This window comes from Balaenoptera borealis (genome assembly GCF_965194805.1).
Source record: "Balaenoptera borealis genome assembly, chromosome: 1".
NCBI classification, from domain to species: domain Eukaryota; kingdom Metazoa; phylum Chordata; class Mammalia; order Artiodactyla; family Balaenopteridae; genus Balaenoptera; species Balaenoptera borealis.
The window spans coordinates 16,134,418-16,150,330 of NC_138860.1; the positions used below are offsets into that span (position 1 = coordinate 16,134,418).

At 40.9% G+C, this 15,913-nt stretch overlaps 1 protein-coding gene and 1 long non-coding RNA gene across 7 annotated transcripts in view; one reads left to right on the top strand and one right to left on the bottom strand.

The window, feature by feature from the left end:
* ESRRG (estrogen related receptor gamma) overlaps positions 1-15,913 on the bottom strand; it is a 636,910-nt gene that overhangs the window by 536,137 nt on the left and 84,860 nt on the right. The window lies entirely within an intron of this gene.
* On the top strand, positions 5,556-14,422 carry LOC309630636. The gene is made up of 2 exons (XR_014245853.1): positions 5,556-13,183; positions 13,479-14,422. It is a non-coding gene; the product is annotated as an uncharacterized lncRNA (long non-coding RNA).

Genomic DNA, 15,913 nt, shown 5'->3' on the forward strand with positions numbered 1-15,913 from the left:
TAATACTCCAGTCTTGAATGCAGTGCCAGAAAAATTATGCTTGGAATTCCCCCACCAATCTCCATATTCCCACCATTGTCCTAAACGTGGTGGCAAGGATATGAAGAGAATTCCAGAAGGAGAAGGAAGGGATAGTCCAGACCCTCTGTGATTCTCCCCCCGTCTCACCTATAGTAGCAGCTAAGCTTACGTACACTGCTACCTTACAGATCTGTTTCCCTCTTAAGAGAAAATATCTAAACATGAAGAAACTTAGCCTAGGGGGAAAATATGACAATTTTAACCTAATATTATAGCTTTTGGGGGAGGCACATTCAGTGTGATCAGCTGTCCCTATTTGTCCAGGACTGAGGGGTTTCCTGGAATTTGGGGTTTCCTGCATGCTAAAGTACAAAAATCAGGACAGTCCTGGGCAAACCAGGATGAGTTGGTCACTTTAAATTTAACCATTGAAAACGATGTTACTATATTAGATAAAGAACGCAATGCTAATCACATTTTCCTAATAGAAGTACCTTTTTTTTTAAAACAAAGCTGCACGTTGAATTTTTGCCTCTTGTACTTTCATTGCCTTTTAATTATTGAAAATTAAATTTTCAGTAAATAAGTTCTCCCTTGACCATTCAGTTCTTTCATTTTATGATCTTGGATCAAATCCCTTGACCTCTCTGGGCCTCACTTTTTCCTCCATAAAATATCCTGAGGAGACAGTGCACTCTTCCCGGTAACTTCTGCTGGAGGATAAAACACTAGCCATTGAGGGAAAAGAGAATTCTCAATTCAGGATTCAGGTCCAATTCTGGATAATGGACAACAGTTGTCAATAGGATGGGTTCTTAAAAGTGGTTAAACTGTTCAACAGTGTAATTGCTTGAACTGGAGATAAAATATAGAACCCAGCAAGATTCGACTTCCAAAGAGAGGGGATATAAATGATATATCAAATCCAGAAAAGTTATATATCCCATATTCATAAACCTAAATGGCAACATTTCATCATTACTTGTGTCATTATCTTGGGGTGATTGTTTTGAAAATCGTGGATGAAATGATAGGACGTCCACTTTCACAAACTGAAACTTGAGAATGGAATTCCCGTTCTCCCCGAGAGCATGGAAACGTTCTCGTTGTTTAGGAGAAGTGTGTCATTCATTGCATATTAAACACACACTGTCTATGTTTCATCGGGGATGCTCTATTGTGCAATAATTGGTCCCCATTGTTACATGCACAATTTGGCTGCTCAGATGTAAAAGTAAAACCTCTTAAATAGCTATCTCCACTGATAGCCTTAGGCGTTGAAGGTCCCCTGTGGCCCCGTTCCTGCAGCAAGCCATGACTAAGGCTTTGGGGAGGGAGGGATAGATGAAAAGGGGATGCACCTATAATCCTTTATTTATATTAGAAAAGCACCCCTGAAACCTCATTAGCAATGGCCGAGTGCTGTGGCAAGTCCCTGGCAAGGACTCTGCCCTGAGTGGAGCCCACTAAGGGAGAGGAGGTGGTCCTTGCCCAGAGCAGAGGGAAAGGAAAACAAAATCCTGCTGGGTCCTAGCGCTTCTCCCCACGGAAACACCTGTCTTCCTTTCCACCTGGTACCCTTGCTCCTTACATCACCCATTCAAAACCCACAAGTCACAGAGGCCATTTCTCACCTAAACGACCACAGCATCCCTCTGAGCCCTGTGAGCTCAGCTGGGTTACAGCTGAGATGGCTCTGAATATGGAAGACAGCCCTGTTTCCCCCATGTTACTGAAATTTCCCCTTTTCAATTCTGAAATCCTTTCATGTCAAAGACAGACCTTGGATTTTTTTTTCTCCATTATTGTTTCGACCTGTGTCTTTTTGAAATTTCTTTGTTCCCTCGGTCTGTCTCAAACCCTGCCCCCTCCTGAAACTCTGAAGTTCAGAGACGCCTGGAGGGACTTTCCTCCCCACTTTAGTCCTAGGAACCACTGGGGGATCTGGCCGCTCTCTAGTAAGTTTCACGCTGGCCCCTGAACAATGAAATACATTGTTCTACCCTCCAGGGTACTGACATCTGAACCAGGAGACAATCGCTGCTTCCCCTGGGTCAAAGCCAACTTTCTCCCACAAACCCTTTTTAATACACATCGACAAAGATGGGAGCAAACCAAAGGCATGGAAGCGAGTTGAGTCGGCCTCAGTCCCCCCCTTGCTTCTCTTAGTCGCGCTGCACTCAGTCTCCTGAGGACAGAGCAGGACCCAGGCCACAGGGCACGCTGTGTAACAGCAAGATCTCTATGTGCTTAATGTTACTTTTAATAACATGGAGGAGTTGGCAAGCAACCCACAATGGAACATTACACCGTAAACGAAAGGGGCAAGAACTAGGATTTCCTACGTTGTATGGAAAAAAATGGAAAACGACACCTTCTATCTACGTACAAATTATTTTTAACATGTCCAAAGTATTTTAAAAGGTCCTCTGGCAAAACCTCCTTGTCAATGAAGGACAGGAAGGTAGAACAGACTGGTCCTGAGTTCAAATCCCAGCCATGTGACTTTGGCCAGTTTCTAAACGTGCCCTGGTCTCAGTTTCATCACTGTTGAAGTAAGGCTAATAAAACCTATCTTATTAGCATTGCTGTGAGAATTAAATGGATGATATATAAGTGTTTGGCAAAGTGCTGATGTACTTTTTATTTTTTATTTTAATTTTTTATTGAAGTATAGTTGATTTAAATATTGTGTAAGTTTCAGGTGTACAGCATGGCTATTCAGTGTGCTGAATCAGATATTTTTCCCTTATAGTTTATTACGTAATATCGAGTATAGTTCCCCGCGCTGTATGGTAGCTCCTTGTTGGCTATCTATTTTATACATAGTAGTATGTGCATGTTAATCCCAGCCTCCCAATTTATCCCTCCCCCCACTCCTTTTCCCCTTTGGTAACCATAAGTTTGTTTTCTGTGTCTGTGAGTCTCTTTCTGTTTTGGAAATAAGTTCATTTGTGCCTTTTTTTTTGTTCTTTTAGATTCCACATATAAGGGATACCATATGATATTTGTCTTTCTCTGTCTGGCTTACTTTACTTAGTATGATAATCTCTAGGTCCATCCATATTACTGCAAATGGCATTATTTCCTTCTTTTTTTTATGGCTGAGTAATACTCCATCACACACACACACACACACACACACACACACACACACAATCTTCTTTATCCATTCATCTGTTGATGGACATTTACATTGCTTCCATGTCTTGGCTATTGTAAACAGTGCCACTATGAACATTGGCATGCATGCATCTTTTCGAATTATGATTTTCTCTGGATACATGCCCAGGAATGTGATTGCAGGATCATATGGTAACTCTATTTTTTAGTTTTTTAAGAAACCTCCATACTGCTGATATACTTTTTAAATAATGACTAGCTATTGTTGTTACCACTGGTCCTAGTAGGTGTACAGAAAATCACAAGTTGAGGAATGAGGCCAAGTTTACGCAGTTTGCTGATCCAGAAGCAGGACTGTGTGCTTGGTAAATTACAGACAGTTTCTCCACAAGGCCAACCCCTTCCAAATACCTCTGGCCACAGAAGTGAGATATATAGAGAAAAAAAAAAAAAAATCACTAGGCCCTGAAATATTTAACAGGATGTTTGGGTTCGATATAAAAGTCAAAAAACTTGACTGAAGTAAGAGCTCTAGCGATTCTGTGAAAAAATGATGAGCTGAAGGCAGAGTTATTCCAAAGAAATACTAAAGTGTTTCCTAGAATTTAAAGAAGACCTAGGACTGCCATATGGGTCCTAGTCACGTCTGTGCCAAAATCTGTCCCTCATTAGTAAGAGTATCAGACACGATAAGGAACCAATCAGGCAACATCACAGCACTGCTTTTCCCAACTGGTCCCCACCTTGCTCTGTTTCAGCTCTCAGTCACTCCGGGGCTGTTAGCCAGGTAGCATCCTTTCTTTGAATCCCAGCTGGAGAACACAGACTGTAAAAGAAGCACCTCTCCTCCAAGACCAAAGGAATTATGTCCAGCCACCTTGCCTGGGGGCCACAGGCTGAACCTGCTCTCTAGAAACCGGGTAAGGTATTGACAGATGTCTCAAGGAGCCCGACTCTGTTCCCCGAAGGACACATAGTTTGCTTTCCCGTTTCCCTGTGGTGTCCTGAGATTCTTGTCTCATGCCTGGGTAGGGTCAATATTTCACATACCCCCTCCATCTTTTTTTAAGAAGACTATTTTCACCGCTCCAAAAGTTGTGTATTTTTTCTGATTTAACTAAATCCACCATGAGTTCCCTTTCAAAGCACTTCACACACACACAGGCTTCACCCTATGACTTTGTACTTGTTTACACAAACTTCTGAAGGATTCTTAAATTGTTTGTACCTTGGTACGTTCTGTACCTCCACCATTAATGTAAGCTCCTGCAATTTGAATAGTGTCTTTTTTTAACGGAAGTATTCTTTTTTTTTGTTTGCTTGGCAAGACAAGATTTTTCTTTTTGACCAGCAAAAGGAAAATGAGGACAAAACAATTAAGTGGAGACTTTGATTTCCAGTTCAGTCTGGGGATGGTGACATGTGGAGATGTCCCCACATAAGGTCCCCCTGCAAGGGGACTCCCCATTTTATGAAAGACCTGTGACCAGGAAGAGCTGGTTGGAATTCAGTGTGCAAATCCACATGCTTTTGAAAGAAGGCAAGGTCAAGGCTTCCTAGTGAATCTTTACCCTGTAGACTGGTCCATTTGGGAAGCCTGTGTACATAAGGGTTTGCTGAAAGCAAGGCGGAGACAGAAGCAACTCACTGCTGGGCGCCGGGCACCTGCACGCAACTGTGATTGGACGTGTGCACACAATCTGTGTTGTGTGGATTCTACAGAATGAGCCGATGGTGGGCTGGCAACTACGGTGTAAACATACACACCACCTTTATTCTTGATTTACCATGTTGTGTCAGTGTCTGGTGTACAGCAAAGTGAGTCTGATACATATATACACACATATATATTCTTATACATATATTCCTTTTTAGATTCTTTTCCATTATAGGTTATCACAAGATATTGAATATAGTTCCTTGTGCTATACAGTAGAACCTTGTTGTTTATCTATTTTATATATAGTAGTATATATCTGTTAATCCCAAACTCCTAATTTATCCCTCCCCCGCTTTCCCCTTTGGTAACCATAATTTTGTTTTCTATATCTGTGAGTCTATTTCTGTTTTGTAAATATGTTCATTTGTATCTTTTTTTTAGATTCCACGTGTAAGTGATATCATATGACATTTGTCTTTCTCTTTCTGACTTACTTCACTTAGCATGATAATCTCTAGGTCCATCCATGTTGCTGCAAATGGCATTATTTCATTCTTTTTTATGGTGAGTATATATATATATATATATATATATATATATATATATGTATATATGTATATGTACATATATATAGTCCATTGTCTATATATATATAATATATATTTATATATTATATATATATAATATATATTTATATATTATATATATATAATATATATTTATATATTATATATATATATAATATATATTTATATATTATATATATATATAATATATATACCGCATCTTCTTTATCCATTCATCTGTTAATGGGGGTGTCTTTTTTTTTTAACCCTGTCTCAATGCCTCCTGAATAGTAGTATTCTGTAACCAGTCACCAGGTGATCAACAGGACCCCATCAACTCTGTCTTAATCTTTGTAGGCTGGGCTCCATGGGAACATGGGGAAATAAACACTACACATGCACACACACACATACACACACAGAGGAAAGGGAAGGGAGGGGACAGAGAGAGAAAGGCGAGGATGGCAAGAATTACTAGCTTAACTTGACTGTGGTGAGATCTCCCACCGCAGACGTAATTGCCCTCGTATTCTTGGCCTCTGCTTCATAAGAATTGTGATACTCTACTTTTAAAAAATTTCAAACTAGCGGTCTCAAAATGGGGCCGTGGCAGTTGAAGAGAGTTTGGAGCTGGTCATGGCAGAAAGAAGTCCTCAGGCTGGTGAGTTCGAATTCTGTCTGTTCGGCAGCTTGGCTAAGCATGTTCTGAAGTCATGGCCTGATTTCCTGTCTCACAGCTACAGTCCTATGAAGCAGGAAACTGAGAGGCTGCCTGTGTCATCTCTACGCCTGTCCACCACAGAGAAGGAAATACCCCCTTTTCCTTTCCACATTCACCTGCCCTTGAACTGGAATTTTTTAATTCTTTTCAAATTATTCAGCTTGTTCCTTTGAGATTTAATAAGTAAAACTGTTGCTTTAGTTAAACTTTTATGGCAGCGAGTTAGCAATCACACACCTTTTTTTTTTCCTGTTTGGCTGATGAGAGTTTCAGGTTTGGAATATTTCAAGATTTTTCTATCAACGGTTAAATGTTTCCCTCTCCTGTGAAATATCTTCACAAAGCTAGTATACCTTTCACCTTCAAACGAATCCTGTGAGATGGTCTCTTTTCATTATAAGGAAACTGTGAATTAGGGAGGTGAGGTGGTGCAGTGCTTAGGAATCCGCCTGCCATTGCAGGGGACATGGGTTCGAGCCCTGGTCCGGGAAGATGCCACATGCCGCGGAGCAACTAAGCCCGTGCGCCACAACTACTGAGCCTGCGCGCCTAGAGCCCGTGCTCCACAACGACAGAACCCACCGCAACGGGAGGCCCGTGCATCGCAAGGAAGAGTAGCCCCCGCTCGCCACAACTAGAGAAACCCTGTGCGCAGCAACAAAGACCCAACACAGCCAAAAATAAATAATAAAATAATAAAAAAATAAATTCATAAAAAAACCAAAAACGAAACGAAACAGCTTGAGCACTAGTTGCTTTAAAAGAAAGCCAACCCTTAAAAAAAAAAAAAAAAAAGGGCAGCATATCCTCAGCAAGCATTGGGGTTGAGATTCACACCAACCTAATTGGACTCCAAACCCTACTCCCTGTATCTGTGCTAGGTACACAGTGATACTCAATAGATGCTATTGGCCCCCATCCACTCAACCCAAATGGAGGCTTAGAAATTCGCTAGCCTTCAAGGAAACACCTACCAGATGAATTATGTCAATACAGAGCCCACTGAGTTTTATTTGTAGCTTCTGGCAACACATCCCACTGTCCTATAGTTTATTCAGCTACTCGCTTCTACACTGGGCCCCCTCAACAACTAGGCTAGCTGCCTAGTCCATTCCCGCCCCCTCAATCTGGGCTTGAAACTGTACAGTGTCTGCCTAGTAAAAGCCTGAAAAAATATTCTCATCCTTTTTTATTAAAAAAAAAAAAAAATGAAATCACAGAGACCCAGGGATCTCTAGCTAAGAGGCCCCATTGTCAGAAACACTGAAAAAAGATCATAGCTGACACCACAGTTGGTGAAAATAACAGCCTACAAGCTGTGCCCAAAGTTCTTTTTCCTCATCTAATCTCCCCCTCATTCTGCTGACACAAAACAGCAAATGCGTGAAATCCTTTAAACATTCATTGCAAGTTGGTATAAAGGTAGTGCATTTTAAGAGTTGAAAAAAAATTCTATATACAAATACACACGTACAGACGTATCCATCCATATATAATACATTATACATAGTTTTAAAAGGAATTGGCTCAGTAGATGTTTAAAACCATCATTTAATCTAACTGATCCCCCCATAACAGGAAAGAAGTTAGCTGCGTCTAGATTCGATTTGAGAAGTAAAACTTCCATCTTTCGCTTCCCTGGAAACCTCAAGTTTCCACAACAAGCCTTATAGAGATTGTTTTGTTTACTGTTTCTAGTTTGCTTCCTCCCTGGAACATTAACTGGTCTTGGATATTAGAAAATAAACAGGCATCTGACTGTCACCCTACCAGCTGGCAGACTCAGGTGTCACAGCTAAAGTCCACACCTGCTTAGTTTCCTACAGAATCTCCACTTTAATTAGAATTAGATATTGGTCTGTGAGTATGTGTTCTACTTTTACTTTTCATTTGAAATCTTGCTTTGGCACGCAATATCTTGTTTACCTTCTTGGAAAGGAATACCTATGCTTGTCCTAAGGAAATCTCACAGTTATATTCAAAGCCATCATCCACTAGGTTCTCAGCTGACATTTTATGATCTAGAAACTGTAAGTATCAGGTTAGACTTTATCATTGGACTATCATTGTGCTACTGCCATCTTTTGATGTTCTCTGATAGAATCCCATTTCAGTTTGAAAGAAACCATCACTTCAATAGGTGGGCTCATTCTAACCATAGACATGTATTTCTGCTTTGATAAAACGTAGAATTATTTATATTATGGAGCCTGCCTCTATTTGTTTTTCTTGAATCACTCAGCTCTATCCTATGCTGAATGACATATAAATATAGAAACTATGGAAATCGAGAAAGCATTTTCTCCAATGCAGATCCTGAGCTGCTCAAATGAGTTGCTAAAATTTCTCTCTAGTGTGTCATTTAAAATCTAACCTTGTCCCAAATAACAACTGACCACCGATTTCTTTGATTCCCAAGAAAGGAGAACTCTGCAGTGTGACGCAGGCGAGAGCATTTGGGCTTGAGGCATTCAGCCGGGAGGAAAGTAAAGAAAAAATTCACACACACACACACACACACACACACACACACAAGCAAACACACACACGTGCAAGTACACACACTCTGGTACACTGCAGGCATCCAGCAGAAGTAAGAGAACACACAAACAGTGGCACCCCCATTTTCCACACCACCACAGGCCCATCCTAAAACGGCAAACATACAGTACTGGTGCAGGTGTTTGTAAACAAGTATGTTTGGAGACGTTTCTAATTATAAGCTGTCACAGCTAAAATTAGAAACCCGATCTGCTCACTTTAAAAAAAAAAAAAAAGCTCTCCAAAAGGGTTTAAATGAGAGCAGCCAGCCACAAGAGGGGATATATGTATATGTATAGCTGAGCCACTTTGCTGTACAGCAGAAACTAACACAACATTGCAAAGCAACTATACTCCAATAAAAGTTAATTTAAAAAATAAAATAAAATAGATGAGAGCAGCCAGTAAGCTTTGATTTGGCAGAGGGATGAGCTCTGGTGACACAGCCAGGGAACTGCTGTGTGTCAGCTTTTCTGCTGTATCAGGAGGGATGCTTCCCAGGTCCTAGTGAAGAAGGGCACAATCTGCATCCATTGTCATGGAATGATATCGTCTTCTCTGGATGCGGATATCAATCACCCCATTCCTCAGGCCCATTCCTGGCCTGATGTCTCCCCTTGTATCCTAAAAAATACACTCTTATAACTTCCTGTTTCTCCTTTTACTCCCAGCTCCAGTTCAAATTCAATTGCAAACATTAAGCATTTCTTTGCTTTCTCTTGCCCCCCAACCAAAAGACACTCCATAATAACCTATGTCTAGATGCTTAAGCCCCAACACCCATTAGGAAACTCAGCAAAGAAGACAAACTTGATACATCAACAGGGCGATCATACAACATTCCAGTCCTAGACAGAGCAAAGTGAGCGCCCTCACTGATCGCAGCTAAATTGGACCGCAAAGACGCTTTCCATAAGTGGAAAGAAGGAAGCTGGGTTCAGTTACAGAGAGGAAGCTTCTCTCTCCCATTTACACAAACAATATAAAATCACCAGCCTCAACCTGAAAAGTCTGTGCCATTTTTAAAACCCATCAATAATAAATGAATATTGCACAACTCAGCCCCAGTTAACCAAAATTCTCAGTCACACTTCCTGAAATGAAACACATCTTTGTTGACCCTTTTCAGCCTTACAAGAGCCAAAAAGTATCTCGTGACAATAACGGGTCTCAATACTTTCATTTAAAGAGCCATTATCTTACCCCAGAGTTTTAACTTTAGCTATTTTTGTTCTTATTTTTCATTACTCTCGCATTGAGCCAGCTTCTCAGGATAAGAGGCAAAAGAATAACAGTTATTTGTACCCACATCCTGGCTCTTAAAGACACATATAGACAGAAAATTAAGTCATATTTCTAAAGACAAAGCGCTAATGCTCTTTATATAGATTGTACCCGTAGAGGAACAAAACGGAAATAACAATTCAAAAGGGAGAGCTGAAAATGAGTTATGTGGGGTTACAGAAAATAGGGATAACTGTCTTTTCTGGATATTCACCCCCTGCATTTTTGCAACAGCTTCAGTCTCATCCCTTCACCTCTACAGACCATCACCCAGAGTTCCGAACAAAAAGAAAAAGAAAACCTGCCAAATTTTAATTTCACCTTTCTCTCTCCAATTTCTGGAAAAGACATCACTAGCATTAAAATAGCCAAAGACAAGAAAAAAAGGAAAACAACAACAACTATGGATCCTTTGACTATTGCATTCTGAAGAATCTGTCTTAAATAATCAAGACAATCAATTCTCTAATAAAGCAATAATTAGCTCTTAAATTTTACTGCACCAGGTAGCAGACCTTGAAATGCAGAAGCTCAAGGCAGTTCTTCCCCTCCACAGGACGTCCAGTAGATGCTGCTAGAATTATTCTGTCTGCTGACCACCCCCCTCCCTGCCCCTTTTGGCTACATAGTATTCCCTACCCAGATGCTTCTGTGAACCACTTAACCACAAGCCCTACTAATACCCTAGGCTCTCCTGCTTTTCTAACTTTCTTAACCATGGTGCCCCTTCCTTTTTTCTAAATTAATTAATTTTATTGGAGTAGAGTTGATTTACAATGTTGTGCTAGTTTCTGCTGTACGGCAAAGTGAATCAGTCATACATATATATATATATATCTCCACTCTTTTTTAGACTCTATTCCCATATAGGTCATTACAGAGTACATGGGGCCCCTTCTACCATCTGCATGCATGCACTCGATTCATTAACTACAGGACTCACAAGAAAGATCACAATTCCATCCCGAGTTCATTCTATGTAAATTAATGTGGCCCCTTCCTGGAAATCTTTAATCCGTCTCTTATCGGTCCCTAATATAATCCACATATTAAGTATTCCAAACCTAACCCATACACCTCACATCCCCACGCTGACCTCCAACTCAGGTTACAGGTAAGATGTAAGGTGATAAAGAGCTCCAGGTAACTTAGGAAGAGGCATGCAGTCACGGACTGAAATTGACACATAAAATGCTAGTCCGTTTTCATATTTTCTGACTGGTAGTTAAAGAAAAAAAAAAAAGACGAAAAACAGCTCCACGGGAAAATGGACTTCCTGCCGAAAGCCTCAGCAAAAACAGCCACCAGAATAATTCACCGGCACTGGGTTATTAAAATCCCTGACAGGTATTACTTAAGATGTTAGAAAATTATTCAGGCACATGTGTACACATATATCTACCTTCTGGGCTTGTGCGCTCACACACACACACTCACATTTTTAGTAAGTACTCATTAAGGTATCTGAGATATTAAAACTAATCACAGCAGTTTTCCTTTAATGTTATCCTCAGCATAAAGAGAAATGAGCCCATTGTCATTTATTTCAAAATCATTCTTTATAAAAAATAGCTAATCTCCAGAAGCACACCTGGTTTATTGAAGTGAATACAAAGATGCAGCATATAGCTTTAATGTGCTCAGCTGGGAAAATATATTTTTTTAAATGAGCATTTGTTAGGCCTTCATTTGCAAATGCAAAACTATCCAAGGCACTCTTTGTGCATGGAGGGATTTTTTTATTTCAAAAACCACACTAATATAGGAGGATTCACATCAAACACTAATGGCAGCAAAGAAAATTAACACTTGCAGGACTGGAAAAACAAACAAACAAACAAAAAACAATACCAGGTTACAGGAAATCTAAAACCCAGGAAACTATGGACACAACCCTGAAGTGTATCTGATAGAAATTGTTAACATAACACTGTTCCAACCAAACCTCCTGACTCATATATTTAAAGTGCAAGTATCTACAAAGTTGACTCAGGTATTAAAAGTGGCAGAAATGAGGCAGCTGCTAGGTTAAATATTAGAAAGAAAAGATCACCCATTAACTACACTTGGGAACTTCCAAGGGAAAATAATGACAAGTCTAGAGCTTTCCCTAATCTTCTGAGCTGGCCACTCTCCATAAGGAGACACGAGGTTGCCCCAGTTGCCAAGGATGGGCTGTTGGAAGGTTTTCACAGCAAGGCCACGTGGGAAGGAGTGTGTGGCTCCCGGCCATGTTTGCCGGGTGTTTCCTAGATACGACGGGAGGTGTCATTTTTTTTCCATTTGATCAGGGAATGTAATACATCTTCAAAACAGTTTTCACCCAACTGGTCAGAGATGTTAAAATCCAACCCTAAAAAAAATCCCTTTGCCACTTTCCCTCAGAGATACACTCGCCTATACGGCTGGGTTTCTTTTAAAATACGTCATTTTCACACGAAGGTCATTGATCTGTTCGCTTCTTCAATTTTCTTGTACTTAGAAATAAAATCAAAATATACAGTTAGTATATTCCATTAGGGGTCTGAAGAAAAACAAAATAATTCTGCTAAATGACAAAATGAACACCACAAGAACAAGTGGGCTGGCCTTTCCAGCGTTGAAAAAGGTAATGTCTATGAAGCTTGTCATGACCTAAAAGGGTTAAGGTTAATAAAAGGATTTATGTCAGGAAACTTTGACATCTTATGCTGTGTTTTCCTTTACAAATCAAACTTAAAATTAGTGCTAACTTTTTCTACCTATATCCAAAATGAATACTAGCATCATAACTGGAGACATCTTCTTTTTACCTTTTAATTTTATATCTGCATAGCACCCAGCAGAGTATCTTATTCAAAAGAGATGATCAATAAATAGGTGTTATACTGAGTGAAGTAAGTCAGATGGAGAAAAACAAATATCATAAGATATCACTTATATGTGAAATCTAAAAAAATGGCACAAATGAACTTATCTACAAAACAGAGAGTCACAGATGTAGAAAACAAACTTATGGTTACCAAGGGGGAAGGGGGGGAGGGATAAACTGGGAAATTGGGATTGACATATACACACTGCTATATGTAAAATAGATAAACTAATAAGGACCTACTGTAAAGCACAGGGAACTCTACTCAGTACTCTATAATGACCTATATGGGAAAAGAATCTAAAAAAAGAGTGGATATATGTATATGGATAACTGATTCACTTTGCTGTAGGGCAGAAACTCACACAACATTGTAAATCAATTATACTCCAATAAAAATTAATTTTAAAAATTAGGTGTTGGGCTTCCCTGGTGGCGCAGTGGTTGAGAATCTGCCTGCCAATGCAGGGGACACGGGTTCGAGCCCTGGTCTGGGAGGATCCCACGTGCCATGGAGCAACTGGGCCCGTGAGCCACAGCTACTGAGTCTGCGCGTCTGGAGCCTGTGCTCCGCAACAAGAGAGGCCACGATAGTGAGAAGCCCGCGCACCGCGATGAAGAGTGGCCCCCACTCCCCGCAGCTGGAGAAAGCCCTCGCACAGAAACGAAGACCCAACACAGCCAAAAATAAAAATAATAAATAAAAATTAGGTGTTGAATTGATTGAATGAATCAACTTGCTGGCATTAGATAAAGGAAGTCGTCCTAAGTCAAGCCCACGCAAATTATGTTATTCCCCCCTTGGCTTAAAACCCTCAATGGCTCTCCATTATCTACCTTAGGATAAAGTCCAAACATCTTCCAGTGATTTAGCTCCTGCCCACATTTCTAGATTCATCACTTATCAACACTTTTACAAGTATTTGGGGAATATGGTAATCATAGAAATAAAATTGACTTTTGAGAGTAAAATCTTAAGAGCAACACAGAATGGGATCAGAACAGAGATAGGCAACATCATTGGAAAGAGACAAAATTATCCCCTAGTTGGTAAGCTTTGCTGTAAACTGACTGAATATATTAGCATGTAAATGAAGGCTGTGTTCTTCAGAAAAGGAGGCAGAGTGATGAAGCATGGGCTATACCATGGGAGAGGGAATGTTAGCCAATAGATTTATTTCTCCTCTGGTCTCATCGGTAAGCCTCTGCCTACGGTGAGATGGATGCATCAAACCATTTATCATCTGTTGCAGCTAGTTATCACTCTTCAAATTTCATACTTACCAACTAACCTTATGATTAGAGTAAGATTTCCTAGGGAAATATCCATTTTTGAGCTATAGATCGCTACATCCTACTAATTACTAGATATCTCCACTTGGATGTCTCACAGGAACTTCAAATTCACCATGTCCAAAAGTGGACTAGTCCCCCCAAACAATTCTTTTTCCACTATTCTGTGTCTTAGTAAATAGCATCCCCATCCGTCCATGCAAACCAGGAACCTGAGGTCCTCACATTTGATCAATTCACCTTATTTAATCAAACAGTAAGTACTGTCAATCCTACTATCTAGAGATTTTTCTAATCCATTAATTTCTCTCCATTCCCATTGTCATCACCCAAGTCCAAGTTACGAACATCTGTCTTGGCAGACCATGTTCCTACTTTTAACAGGGAGAATATTTTTTAAATATTCAATCGACATAATTAATCACAATCCTTTGCATCTATCCATTTCTACAGCTGAACCGTGAGGATTATGTTTCTAGTGGGGGCAAGTCGATGAGAGTGACCGAGGAGAACACATTGCGCAGCTTTGAGTCTCAAAGCTGACTTGCTTGAACTCTGTAGCTAGACAGAAGCCTCTAAACTGAATCTCTAGAGAGCAAGAAAAAGGATTCTCAATTCCATAGTAAGATCTTTGGCTTTGACACTAGATTTTAGTGTTTGACCATAGGCTGAGAGAGAGAGAGAGACTACCAAATGAGGTTAGAGAAATGAACCAGCCCACCTTTCCAGCCCAGGGTGTAGAGGAGGAAGAAGACAGGCAGAGGTAGCAGTAGCAGATCATGAAAGAGGTCTTGACCCACTTCTCTGGGTTGCAGTGCTGTATGTAGCAGGTAGACGTGTAAAGAATTTTTCTCCACTTCCTGTCTGGAAACATCTTACCAGGTGCTCCCCAGTTCCCAGCCTGGAGCAACTCAGCAGAATAAAGGCAGGGGGTAGGGGCAGTGAGGGATACGGATAAGTGGAGAGAAAGCCTGAGTCTAGCTCCCCAGTGGCTCCCTTGTCTTTAGTGTAGTTCAGAAGGACACAGAAGGTCCTATGTGCTCTGTGCAGGGATATGGGCCGTCACTGATGGCGCTGGCTGGGGAGCCTCCCAGGGATCAGGGCTGGGAGGGGGTGGGCATCACACCAGAATCCAGGTGGTACACAGAGCCAGACTTCAGACAGTCAGGATGCAGAAGAGGCAGAGAAGAAGTTCCTCAGGCCCTAACCAAGCTGAAACAGAACAGAGAGTGAATTCATCAGGCCCAGAGTTCAGCAGCAAATGGAGGCGGGGCAGCAGTGACCAGGTGGGCAATGAGGTATGATTCCTGCAGAGGGCAGTAGTGAGCAGGCAGAGAGCTGCCCAAAGACCCATAGACAGATATCAGGCTCCCTTCCACCACTGTCTGAGGCACAGGAAGCTCTCCCATTGCTCCAGTGCCATCCTGGGGAGAAGGAGACTATGTGGAAAACCCTGAGCAGTTACCCAAAAGGGACTATTTCAAATGAAAGAAAGTCACTGAAAACTGAAAGAGACCAGGATATAATGTATTTCGTGCTACCCACTAGAGTAGGAACTGAAGTGTGGGTAAATTTTCCTCCCTACAACATACTCTGGCCCATCTCTTATGTGCTTCCAACTTGTAGCCAGGGTGGTTTTTTGACAATGCATATCTAATTAGACCATAGGTTTTCTTTCGCCCACTCAATAGTGACCAAAATCCTTAACGTGGCCAATAAGTCCTCCATAACTAGGCCTCTCTGTGCTCTCCCCACCACCTCTTGCTTCACCAATCTCCTCTCTTTACTTCTCCACCATCCTCCAGGCATGATGGTCTTCAGAGTTTCTTGAACTTGCATTCCCTCTGTCCAGA